Raw genomic sequence first — 14,183 nt, 5'->3', positions numbered from 1 at the left:
GTTAAAAATGTTGTTATTTGATATTAGTGACAATTATTTCATTCCCAATTGTTGTGATGCATTCTCGTGTTTCTGTGGAGAACCAATTCTATTATGTAAGCTCATGTTGTGATTTTCGTGTTATAACCGTTGAGGGTTGATCAGTTATCTATTGTTCTTTCTAGTTGCTCATATAGGATTGAGGTGGTTATTGTGATTTTATGACAATTTGTTATGAGCTTAGGGTAGGTTATCTTTGTGTATGTTGGGAAGTGGCTTGCAATGGAGGTTTGGGCCCTAAAGAGGTTGCCTGGGGTAACCCATTGTAAGTTGTATTAATAAGTAATAACATTTCATTAACGAGGTTTAAATGAATTAATAAGAGTAAGTGTATTACCTCGCCCATGCCTCGAGTGCTAGTACATGCTAGAGAGAGAGAGAGAGAGAGAGAGAGAGGATGCTTGGTTGCAACCTTGCCTTGTTGGTATGCCTTGCCTGTAAGAAATGATACTAATGTCCCATAGAGTCACCTGGGGGCTGGAGTCCAAAGAGGTTGTCAGGGCAACTTTTGAGTTGACTCATGTAATGATACTTGCCCGCAAGCATATTAGGTTTCCTACATGTCTTTGTTGCCTCTAAGATTAGATGTTACTTGTGTACTTGGTACCTTTGAGATAGGTTGATATCAGGATTCCTTGACCTAGATTCTTGTTATGACTTTTGGATGGTTATCCATTTGGGACTTGACATTATCTCCTCAACATGATGGGAGTGGGCCATTTAGGTTCCATGAGGTCAGTTGGTAGTGTTCCTTATACCATTGAGATCCAACAACTTGATGCTGATGTTGGATGTAACTTGTGTTGATATTCTATTCTTTTGTTCTTGTGATTATGTTCTATGATCATATTATGGTATATTGTACTTTGATTAATTGAGATCCTATGAGATGTTGTATCTTATCATGATGTACATTCTCTTAACATTTCATACCCTGTGACTCATATAGAGGATGATTATGCATTTTGGTTATGCCATGTGGCATCTTACGTACTTGTATTTTCTTTCATGTGAATTTGTACTTATGGTTATTCTATAACATGGACTTTGTTTACATATCAAATTTAATCTTAATAAAACTTATGTGTGTGATTATACATTATGGAACCCTTGATAGATGTAACCATTAATGTATTGCTTATGTATGCATGCAAGTTATTGCTTCTGCTATGTTATCTATTGATTGTTCTAATCTTTAAAAAAAAATGTTTAACAAACTTAATGACGTTTTAGGTTAATTTCTCCTGGTTTCTTGGCGAGACGTTACATATAGCTACAAGATTCTTAAGAGAATCCGTACATTCAACAAGACTTGATTCGTGATGAATACATTTAATAATCATTCAACTTCATCAACAAATAAAAAACCCCTTTGACACTTTTGATACTGGGCAAAATTCCCTCTCAAAAAAAAAAAAAGTTTACTATGAAACAAAAAAAACAAAAAACAAAAAATAAAAGAAAGAAAAAGTTAAAAAAAAGGAAAAAGTAAAAAAAAAAACAAAACAAACTAACAAACTTTTTAAACATGCTCTTAAGCCTCTCTACAAACTATGCATATTACCTATTAGAATTTAATCTTAATTTAACATGTCATCTACTAAACTATTTCCCTTGGCATGTATTTTTTCCTTCTTTGTTTATACCCATTTAAAACTTTAAATAATCCATGTGCCTTGGCCCATCTCTTAAATTAGATTGTTCTCCTAGCAATTGCTAAGCCAAGTTTCAACTTTTCAAAAATAAAATCATCTCATTCTCACATCATTTTAAAATCCATTACATCTCCATATCGTCCATCTTCTTTTCACCTCTTCATGCATCGTCTGAAACACGGTATGAAACGGACCTAAAGACGAGCACCTATGACTAAGTCAAAATCTTGAGTCCGGTTCTCAATTATTCTAATGGACAAAGACCAGTCTGGTAAGGTATACCGTGTTTGTGATTCCTTACGTACTCTACACGCTTTCTGTTGGGTAAAGCCAGTCCTCCTCCCACAAAACTCTGCAGTTCTTCCAAGAATCTTCAGTTCTCATTGTTTATACATCCCTTACAAATTCACTTGTTAGTGTTTCACCTCCTCATCAAGACCCTGCTTTTACAGGTTTCTCTTTTATTGTTTCTTCCTGTTGACTTCAATGGCGTCTACTTCAGCTACTCCTTCACGGGTAAGCCTGTTTTCATGCTGCTTGAATTGGTATGATCTCTTTTGTTCTGAGGATCCAGTTCAACCAAACACCACCATGGCATCTGTAGCCAGAGCAAGTAGTCAACCAGAGAATGAGGTTGCAAATGCTTTTCAAGGAGTCGCGCCCTCTCCATCTACTTGTGCTCCAAAAAAGGCGCCCTACGATGTATTTATTAATCATCGTGGCCCAGATGTGAAACACACTCTTGCAATCTCTCTTTACAATGTTCTCTGTAATGTTATGGGATTAAGGGTTTTTCTGGATTCAGAAGAGCTTGAATTGGGGGATTGCTTGCCTAAAGAAATAGAAGATGCAATGCAAAATGCTTCTCTTCATCTAGCTATATTTTCTCAGAATTATGCCCAATCCCCCTGGTGTTTGGCCGAGCTTTCGTTTATGCTCAAAAGTGGGGCGCCAATTGTTCCTGTTTTTTACCATGTTCAGCCTGATGATGTTCGCTATGCAAAAGGAGTATATGTTAAAGCATTTTCCCGGCACGAAGAGAAGGGTAGATACACTTCAGAAAAGCTTCAGGAATGGAAGAATGCACTCCACAACGTTTCTTATAATATCGGTCACATCGTTAATAACAAAGAGTGAGTACACAATATCTCCAACACTCATGCGTTTTGTTATACACATTCCTCTGCATCCTGTGCACTTTTTTAATTTCACCATTTTGGTATACACGGGGATTGAAGCAATATCTGTTCTGATACGTTAAGATTTTTATGCAGTGTCATATTCCAGGATTCAATTATATAGTTTTTGAGCCAGATTTAATTATATAGTTTGTGTCATCTTATGTTATTTCAATTAGGATTCAATTGTATAATTTTTAGTCAGATTCAATTATAGAATTTGTGAGACATTTATTGATCCAAATTGCAAGAGTAATGATTTGTGAACTCATCTGTCATAAAAATTAGTGGTCTACTTAACACTCATGTGAACCCATCTTTCATAAGAATTAATTATCTATTCGATGCCTATCGCATTACATAAATCCATCCTGATGAGATGATGGAAATAAAAACTATACAATTGAATCCCAACATTTGCTGCTACTGTATATATTTGATGACAAGATATGAAGCTTAAGAATATATTTGATTTCTTTATTTTCCATATGCATATCTGTGATAAAGCAATGTTTCTTCTGTTTCCTGCTGGTGTATACATTTAGTGATGAGGGGAGGCTGCTCAAGAATATCGTTAGTTCTGTTCTGAAAGTCATTCAGCATGTACCGTTGGTGGTTGCCAAACATCCAGTTGGTTTAGATGAAGCTGTAAAAGATTTTGAAACAAGAACATTGCAATCTGCTGAATTTCACCATCCTGTGCAATTTGTGGGAATATGTGGTATGGGTGGTTCCGGAAAAACCACTCTTGCTAAACAAATATACAATAATAAGTACACAAATATAGAAAGGTGCAGTTTTATATTAGACGTAAGGGATGCAGCTGCAAAAGGCGGATTGCACCAGAAGCAGAAAAAACTGTTGGAGGACCTTGGTCTCAAAGATGTGCGAGTTGATGATATAGAAGAAGGGAAGGGTATGCTTGCCAGTCGATTAAAATCTGTTCAGGTGCTTATTGTTATAGATGATGTGGACAATGCGGACCAACTTGATGCCTTATTACCTATCAAGGACAGTCTTGGATGGGGCAGTTTGATTGTAGTTACTACACGGGAGCGTGATGTGCTGAAATCTTGGGGTATTTCTGCAATTTACAAAATGAAAGAGTTGGATGCTTCGCATGCAAAACAACTTTTTTGTTGGCATGCTTTCTTAAATTCTTCTCCACTTTCAGGGTTTGAAGATCTGGTCGAGAATTTTTTAAATGTTTGCAATGGACTGCCGTTGTCTCTAAAGGTTTTGGGAGCACAACTTTATGAGAATCATACAAAGATTCTTGGGAGACTCAACTAGACAAGATCTCTACGATAATGCCCAATGATATCAAGAAGATATTAAAAGTAAGTTATGATGTCTTAGATGATGAAGAGAAGGAGATATTTTTAGACATTGCTTGCTTCTTTATAGGAGAAGAGAAAACTTCTGCCATTGCAGTTTGGGATGGATCAAGGTGGAGTGGTCTACACAGTTGGGAACGGCTTTTAAATAAATGTCTTGTTGAGTTGGACAATAATGACCATATAAGAATGCATGATCATATTAGAGATCTAGGGAGAGAAATTGCAAATCAACAATCACCTTACCGACTTTGGTTTCCACAACAAATTATTAAAATTGATAAGAAAGCACAGGTGAGCCTAATACATGAATTGATTATCACACCAACAACATCCGTTGGCCCTTATTTGTTTCCTTATTTCCAACAATAATGCTGTTTTTAGAAGCTTATTATTGATTTGTCAACATAAAAAATTTACAGGGAATTGGTATTCGAGGAATCATGTCTACTACAGATGGATACATAGATGGAGTTGAGGAGTCTCCTCGATATTCAGGTGGGAATATCATAGTGAACACAAGCATTGGATATTGTAACCTCCAACCCTCTTCTCTTGGATTAAAGATTTTTCAAGCTAGAGGAAATCACTATAATCAAGGAATGGGTGATATGCCAGGAGAGCTTGTGTGGCTTCGCTGGTTTCACCCTGGGCAGAGAAACCTAAGCTCATTGAGTTCGTTAAAAAATTTAAGAGTTCTGGAAATCAATGAAGAAAAGAGGGATAATCACTTAGAAGAACTGTGGGAGAATGACAGTGATGTAAGCTGTTTCCTTTTGGTTGATTTTCAGTTTAATCTGAATAAATTTTATAATTTCATGTTTTTCAACCTTCTCATTGACAATATTTCTGCAGGCTCCAGAACAGTTGAGACAGTTGGTCATTGCTAATTGTTATAAGCTTCAGATATTTCCAAGCTCAATAGGACATCTTAACCATTTGAAAAAAATAGTGCTTGGTGGAAATCGCCTGAGGAGTCTGCCAGAAGAATTTTGCCTTCTCCGATCACTGGAACACCTGAAATTAGCATGTTTTAAGCTATCATCCCTACCTAGCAGTTTTGGTGATTTGAAAAGTCTGAGGCATCTAGAATTGCACGGATGTGCACAATTCAGCACATTGCCGGTATCTTTTAAGAAGCTGATACTACTCCAACATCTTTACCTAAGTTTCTGTTTCAAACTCACCTTAGAGTCGAACATTTTGGAAAACATGATAAAGCTTGAGTATGTGAGCCTAAGTGGGTTCAGGCAATTGGAGGAGTTGCCTCTTCACATCACAAATCAGGCGTCCTTGAAGGAGATTCAATTATTTGGTTGGGCAAGATTAAAGGAACTGCCAATGGACATTGTAAACTGAGCAAGTTGCAGCGGATGGAAATAGGAACTAATAACTTGTTGACAAGCTTGCCAACTTCTCTTGGAAATTTGTCTGCCTTGACTCATCTTGGGATATTAATCTCCACCAACTTGGTGCACTTGCCAGACTCTATAGGGCAACTGAATAATCTTCTAACTCTGGAAATTGAGGAGTGTCCAATCAGTGAATTGCATTTTAGGGCTGGTGCAGCTGGGTCATTGACTTCTTCATTGTGCAACCTTAAGAGGATAAGACTATTGAAAACAAAAGTGTCCAAGATTTCCATCTCTCAGGACTCTTGTCCCAGCCTTGAAAATCTCTACATTTACAATAACGAGAATCTAACAGAGATTGAAGTCTTGCCAACTACAGTCAAGGACATAGAAATACGGAAGTGTGAAATGCTGTTGAACATCAGAGGTGTTGCTGGTCTGGTACATATTCAAAAGCTGACGATATCTGGATGTCCCAAGTTGGATGGGCTTCCCAGCTTTGCAGAATTAACTTCTCTCCAAGAATTTGAAATCCGAGGTTGCTACAACGTTGAGAAAATTCAAGGTTTGGAACATTGCAGAACATTAGAGGTGTTGAGAGCTGATAGCAGGTGGGACACGGCAGGCATAGAGAGTCTGGAGAGCATGGAAAAATTAAGGAGAGTGGAACTGATAGCAAACAGGAGAGCAGGTGTGGAAGCTTGCATTCAAAGCATACAGGTAATAATAGTTTTTACGAATTTAGAATTCTATTTTTATAGCTTGATTGTGCATTCATTGGATTTCTGCAATGAATATGCAGAATTGGGCAGGTGAAGTAATAGGATGTACACGCGCTGTCCCTGACGCAGCCTCACTTCTAAGTTCGTTCACCTTTCCACGGGTTTCTCTCCTCCATTCCTTGGATGGCCAGATAATTGATGGGCTACAGTCCACTCAATTACTGCCTAAGAGTTCTCCCAATAGCAATGTTACTATTGTATGCTTTGTTGTAAATTGTGTCACTCCAAGTATACGCTTGCGCATTGCAAACTCTCAAACATATGATGAGGTATCTGAAACAGAAGTGGAGAATGGTAGATGGGTATGGATAGGTGTTTTCAGGAAACATTCCAGGTGGCACACAGCAGAAGAATTCAGAATAGCCATAGATTTTTTCTCTGAGGGTGTGTGCAATATAGAGAGAGGATCACTTCTTGCGATGGACGAAGAGGATAAAGCAATGGAGGCTTTCCGGAGGTTATGGGCACTTCTAGCAAATTGATAGTGTTATACTATGATACCGTATTGGAATTAAAATCGGCTCAAGGTATGTAAAGTTTTTGAAATGTGTGTATATATCTTTTGTTGTGTTGAAATTCGTCCGTTGTTTATTTCAACACTCAAGGAAACGAGTCACCTTGTGGTTATCATGTTTTGCACTTGACACATTTTATTTTCAGTTGCAACTGCTACATTTTATTTTGCAGAACGAATCATTGTATGGCAAGGGCTGCAGTGCACCAGGACTCCCTGCCAAATGCAAGGATACAGGGAAAAGTTTTTGATTTATCTATGAGACTGCTTCATATTCAATATTGCATTCAGAGCTACTTTTATATCAAACCCACATGACTCGTTCTCCGGGATACGCATGACTACTTCTCAGGGATGTCAAATGGAGTGTTAGTTCACTTTGTTCCATCGGCATTACTTAGATGCCTTTGGCCATTGTATTTCAATGACATTTTTATCTGAAATTTCTCATGTGCCTAAGTTTAATTTACTGATTCTGCTCGGTTCATGCCATATGATTATGCCTGGATTATAAATATTTAATGTTTCTCTATATCTGGAGCAGGTAAGTCAGCATGTGCTGGTCATGGCTTATTCATGCTATATGTGTTGCTGATTGTGGCTGCCATACCTGAACATTGAGCCATAAAATAGAGTTGAGAAGTTCACCTCCTTTGAATAGGTTTCTGAAGTGACCCTAGCTATAAAGGTCACTAAATCCAAACAATGTACTGTGGCAATTCGTCAAATGGTTTGCAAAACAGGCTCTGATACCACTGAAATATCCCCGACAGGATATTTGCCTCTTTAAACACCAAATAATATAGATGCAACAAAGCAATAGATAATAATGCCAATGGTGTCCAGAAAACAAATCAATGTTTCATAATCCAATAATCAACAATGATTCAGACTATATAGGAATAAAACCATTACAGTTTCAAATGCAAGAACCTGATTCCGAAAGTTTGCAGCAGACCACAATCCTTTGCCGCATGGGATCTTTTGTCGATCGTCACCACAATTTCTAATCGGTGCTGTTGTCTCGAGATGGATTCTTATCCAATTCTGGCGTCCACTGCAAATAATCTATTATCTTTTTATCATCTTCATTACCGAGCACCAAGACTGATCTGACAGGAAAATTGTCGGAATCGTGCTGTAGCTAACTGAGATTTGAATGTTGGTTCCGCTTTCTATCTACCGTCCTTGGTGCGTTCTTACTGATATTTCCTCCAGCTTGCAATGGTGGCTTCTTCTTGGCTCGGTATGGGAAATGGGACAAATATGTGGGATTAATGTCTACCCGCTTCCTCCAAACTCTTCAGCTTTCGGGACTTGGAGAAATCGTCGCCTCTGAATGCAAATAGCTCAACCTGAAATGGTTTTCGATCACTTAGATCCTTCCTTCCGCCGTTTCTCCAATAATTCGATGTCCTTTACTCTTTGCAACTCTGCCCTTGATCATCAGACGAGACGAGGTCCAAGCTGGTGACATCGAAGATTTGGTCGCCATCGCTTTTGGCATGGAGGTGGAATTCCTAATACTCCGCCCCTCGTTCCATTCACCAGCCCTCTTTTTGAGTCCAGATTATGACCTCAGCTTCGGCACAGAACTTAATCTTCTTCGCTGCAATAAGCCTGTTGATTCGGCAATGATCTCTATTCGTGATACATGAGCGATCGGATTTGTTTGACTCCATCGCAACGAACCTCGGCCTCCCTCATCGCACACTTGGATATCATAACCGAACATATGCGGCTCAATATCATTTGTGATGCCGGCTTTACCACAGATGAGATGTCCAGCTTCTCCTTCGAATTATGACACGGACTGCCTGGACCAGAGTCTTCTCAGATCCCCTATTCGAGCACAAATATCTTCTACTCGACTGCACGATCAACTCTTCCGCCCGACCGGATCACAAAACACAGAACTGAATTTTGCACCCGAATTTCGCAGAAATGCTCCAATTTTCCCAAGTCACTTTAGTTCTCCAAGAATCCCCTCGAAACCCAAAGGGTCAAAATGCTCACGCTAAAAACCCTCCTGATCTTCAATCCGATATTGACGCTGCCCTGAGATTCCGTAATGGTGATTTGGATTTCCGGTTGTTCTGAATCGGATCCTTGTTTCTTTAAACTCTATTCCCAACTTCCTTCCGAATTTTCTCTAATACTGCAATTAGTTAATCCCTTCCTAACTAAACCTCCAATGATCAATGAATCGCAAGATTTGGCCTTAGGCCACAGATTTGTCCCTGATGAAATGACTGCAGCGTCACCTCCAATCTGCAATAATTCGGATGATATTTCACACCCTCAAAATCACGTACCAATTGAGAGTTATCGTTCTCAATGGCCAACTGTGACAATTGCCGAAACCCTAGGTTCCACAATGCACCTGTGATTGAATCACAATCTGAAACAAAGAGATAAACCAACTGCTTGATTCGAATGGAGCCTCGGGGTGCCTATTTATTCTTTTTCTCCATCCTCTCCAGAGACTTCTAGAACCTTTTTGATCTTATCCCTCTAGTGACTTTATTAAATATTTTCCAAGTCACATTATTAAATACAAGGTCATCTTTTAATATTTATTTATTTAATTAAAATAACTAATTAGTCGTCCTTGGACAACCATTAATTAAATTAATTAAATCGAACTGCCACCAGAAAATTGGGGACATGACAGTTTTCAAAGAAAGGATTACAATCAGTTAAATAATTACATTTGGAGAAATGATGTACCTGAATATTTTCTTTGGGATGAGGACAAATGGAATATACAGGTGCTTCATGGTCTCCACAAGTATGTTGTTTTTTACCAGCTGCTGCATCTCATACGTACAGCATATAGAAGACGATTCCAAAACTGATTTTGAGGAAACCAAATACAGAGAGTTGATTTAGGCAATGATGAAAACTAAACATTGGTTTAAATAAAAAATTCATCACTAAACAGTTGCACTCCGTCAATAATCAAATATTGAGCAAGAATTAATACCAGTGTCACTGCTGTTACCTCTGATCACATCCTGTTTCTCAGGTGTTTTTGTCACAATCGCGTGCCAAAAACCAAACACAGAGTCTGGGGCATCGCATGGAAAGAGAAGAAGATGAGCTTAAGGTGAGCTGGTAAAACCAAATCTTCTAATAACAAATAATTTGGAAAGGTCCAGCTATTTTGTTAAGAAAAGCTATCAAACATTCAAAAATAAAAATGCAATTACCAAGACAATTAAATAGTGTGTACCTTGCCTCTATACCAGTAACCACAGAAGTTTTTCGTCATAACCATGGTGATGCAAATATTTCCACCAGATCCAACTAAGCATTTTCCTTAAGAATGCATATAAAAGATTTACTTTTGAAGTACTTCTTCATTATTCGTTAAGTACCAGTGAACAGTGAACGTGCTAGAGTAGAAAATATCATGGAAATATACTTTGAACACACCTCCTCAGATTGTCCAGTTCGGATGGGTTTCATAGTTGCTGGATTCGTCATAGACAGACGGGATCCGGATTCGTGCTAGGATCGGTGAGGATCTGGACAGGATCCTTGATTTGATTGGGAATCAAGTATCCTGTCCAGATCCTCAAGGATCCAAGCTACAATTCGAGGATCCAGTGCAGATCAGCGGCAACACAAGGGACAAAAAACATAAAATCGTGAATGTGTTGATTTTCTTTGTAATCATGAAAATAGATCAATTATCATGTATACTAGATTCATAGATCCATACTAGAATCATAGATTCATACTACGAAATGATTTAGTTTTGAAATTATGTATATTTCTCTTCTTTTTGTGTGTATGTGTATTCAATTCATGTGCCTGAATTGGATTCGTTTCACGAATCTGCAACTAAGGTTTCATAAGATGATCAGGATGAGCAGGCTGATGATCAACTGTAAGGCCATTTTATAATAATTCTGTAGAGGATATTATTGTAGTTTTGACAAAGTCCCATCCTATGTAACAGTCATTGAGAGCGTTCTCTTTGATCATTTTCTAGAAATATCACTATGCTGATAAAGAACTATATTATGATGTAACACTGATGTTAAGAGCTCTGGAAAATCGAGCATTTGAAATGGAGTTTATCATGAATGTTTGAAGAGAGGTCTTCAAACATTAGCAACTGTAAGAATTAGAAGTTAGAACGATGCACAAGACACTGTTCCTTTTTGTAGCTTTATTTATAAAATAATAAGATTAATTAGCAATGGAGCATATTCTAAGTCAAGAAAGCTGTGTCTAAAGAACTTGTTCTTTTTATACCATTTTTTTCTTATGTATGCACAATGGCACCTGCACAAGCCACGAGGAATTTGAAATGTAGAATTGGAAAGCATTGTCTACTGACAATCATTAAAGAAAAGAGGAACTTTACATGCACAATTTAATAAACGAAATACACAAAAGTAGAGAAAAAGAAAAGAAACAGGGGATTTCAAAGGTCTGTTTCTTGAAATCCTTGCTGTGAGAAATCCTGGCTATTGTGAACCTGAATAGAAAGATATAGGAATGAATATAATGATTCTCTGGGTTAAAGCTGAGGACTGCCCAAATATATTTGAAGGATGTTATATCTCTGCTGGTGACTTGGGTTGTATTCTTGATAAATACAAATCCAAATCTCTAATTTTCGTGATGAAAAGAAGCCTGTAAATTATCCCAAATATAAGCTAATGTTTTCATGTGAACAAATTGCTATTAATTGAGGTTTGTGAATCTTGCCATGGTTGACAATGTTCTGTATTGAAGCATTTTCTTAAGCTCCCTGCCTCTCCTGGCACTGTTTTCCGTGGGCTAATACTCTAGATTGAAGGATATGAACAAAATGTAAATTTTTCCACAACATTTTAGCGCATTTTGTTTTCCTTTAACCAGATGAGGTCCTCCAAATAGGATATGGACATCTATCAAAGGATAAACGAAGGTGAGTCTTTCAGATGTTACAGCTGCAACTACCCTAGTAGCCATGAATTGAAAATGAGGATGCATGCACAACACACATGCACTCTCCTTGTTATCGTGCTTTGATGGAAATCCATACCCTGACACAGAGCTCACATATTGACAGAAGTGTTGGGGTTGCTTTCAAAGGGTATACAGTCAATCGGGAGGCTATAATAACCATGTATATAATACAGACATAAGCAGTTTACCTGGCTAAGCGAGGAAAGACAAGCCATGCAGAACTCCCAATTTTCCAAAGTATTTATCCCATAGAACTTTACCCATATCTAGCATAACCCATGGTGTCCCAGGCCTTCATTTAGTGGATAAACAGCAATTACATATCTTTTTATAAATAAGGAGATTGACTAATCATTTTTCAAAACTCAGTAAAATGTTGGGCAGGGCCATGAGACATTAAAATGAAATCAACACGTGTAATTTCATCGCTAGATTTTACAACAATTTGGGATAAGCGAATTACGTCAAGATTCTTCCCAAAATGTGTAATGTAGACAACGATCCTGATGAGAATTAAGAAAATGCAGCGTTTGCAGGAAAATTATTAATAACCCTAACTAAAAACGATTCATAAAAAGAAAATGGGCAGTTTGACAAAACAAACATTAGGAAACCCTAACGTTAGAGGTTGCAACATGGTATACAAAACTTGGAACGATAGGCTAAGGATATTATGTTGATTATGAGGGATGTGGCTATCCTCTCTACAAATTGTATCATTGACTAAATTTCAAAAAAATGAAAACAAAATGATTTTTTTTTGAAATTTTTAATATTTGATTTTCATGATTTATATATTTTGTGATCGAAAACAACAAAATTTTTGAAAAATTTTTGTTGTACTTTTGTGAATCTGAAAAAGAATCATTTTTGACTTCTTTTTTTGTTGTCTTTGGTGCACTTTGTCTGGAGATTATAATGCTAGTGCCGATTACGAGTGGCAGCTAGAGATGAATCCCATCTATAACTATCTCATCTACGTTGCTCCAATGGAAATCTAAATCTAACATGTTGCTCCTATTTGTTTCTCTGTCCTCCATGTTATTTGCCCCCTTTTTTCAAATTAGTAGAATCCAATCTAAAATGACGAGCCATAGATGTTAAAGAAAACCAAGAGAAATCTATTTTTTAAAACAAAAATTTAGTTAATTTTTTTTTTTTCCTTAGCACAATGACAACATCGTGTGAAACCAAAGCTATTAGATTTCTACAATCCATGTAAATTTGTATTTTTTTCTGTGTTCGATTGTGTAAGTGTTTTTAACATCAACATTTTAGATCATACTCTCATGCATTTTGATGATGGATTATGTAATATGATGTGAAACATTGATGTGAAAAATGCTTACACAATTGAACCCAGAACAAAAAAGACACAAATATAGTGTGATATGTGAAACATTAGGACAAATAATAACATTGCAAACTAAAAGCAAAATTTTAAAATATTAGTCTTTTGTGCTATATATATAAGCTGCTTTCAGAGATGGCAAGGAGGTAATTTTGACATGTAGAACCCCTCAACTCAAATGGGTTTGACAAAAGAAGGCAACCTTTAATAGACGGGTGTAATTGCATGTCAATGGACAACCTCAAAGAGGTTTTTTAAAACCTACATTCTCAATGCAGAATGGGGGAAACTTTGGTCAGGCTTTAAATAGGAATGAGAGGGTTGGAAAGAAGGGGGACCACTCAAATGTTGCTAAAGTTTGTTTCCCATTACTATTTCAAGTGAGTGAGAGCCAATGTGGTGCTCCCCAGTTTTGTCAACTGCATATTGATTGCATCTTCTATCTCTATCAATGGTGGGGCAACTTGAGCATCTACATCCTTTAGATGTTCATTGTCGATTCCGGTCAGTAGGGATAGGAAACATTGAAGCTCCATTAGTTGGATCACTTGATTTAGATGGGTGTAATTGCATGTCAATGGACAACCTCGGAGGGGTTTTTTAAAACCTACATTCTCAATGCAAAATGGGGGAAACTTTGGTCAGGCTTTAAACAAGAATAAGAGGGCTGGAAAGAAGGGGAACCACTCAAATGTTGCGAAAGGTTTGTTTCCCATGACTATTTTGAGTGAGAGAGAGCCAATGTGGTGCTCCCTAGTTTTGTCAATTATATATTGATTGCATCTTTTTTCTCTATCAGTGATGGGGCAACCTGAGCATCTACATCCTTTAGATTTTCACTATTGATTCCGATCAGTAGGGATAGGTAACATTGAAGCTCCATTAGTCGGACACTTGATTTTATTCCTCTTCCCTCAATGATGTACTAGGTACATGGTATCTTGGATCTTTGTATTGAATTGTGAGGTTGATCTGACAAGTAGATCATAGTTTTGTGTTGCTTCATC

The 14,183-nt window shown here is 37.4% G+C and overlaps 1 pseudogene across 1 annotated transcript; it reads left to right on the top strand.

Moving 5' to 3' along the window:
• The first annotated feature begins 1,878 nt into the window (after positions 1-1,878).
• On the top strand, positions 1,879-7,349 carry LOC149558481 (uncharacterized; annotated as a pseudogene). The gene is made up of 7 exons (XR_016365035.1): positions 1,879-2,827; positions 3,418-4,503; positions 4,632-4,707; positions 4,828-4,970; positions 5,065-6,281; positions 6,364-6,870; positions 7,004-7,349. The product of XR_016365035.1 is annotated as an uncharacterized LOC149558481 (transcript).
• The last annotated feature ends 6,834 nt before the right edge of the window (positions 7,350-14,183 follow it).

The sequence above is a fragment of the Cupressus sempervirens genome, chromosome 5 (genome assembly GCF_028749045.1).
Source record: "Cupressus sempervirens isolate cs-2001-9-10 chromosome 5, ASM2874904v1, whole genome shotgun sequence".
Classification (NCBI taxonomy): Eukaryota; Viridiplantae; Streptophyta; class Pinopsida; order Cupressales; family Cupressaceae; genus Cupressus; species Cupressus sempervirens.
The sequence above is the reverse complement of the archived record's forward strand: the minus strand, read 5'-3'. Positions and strand labels throughout refer to the sequence as shown.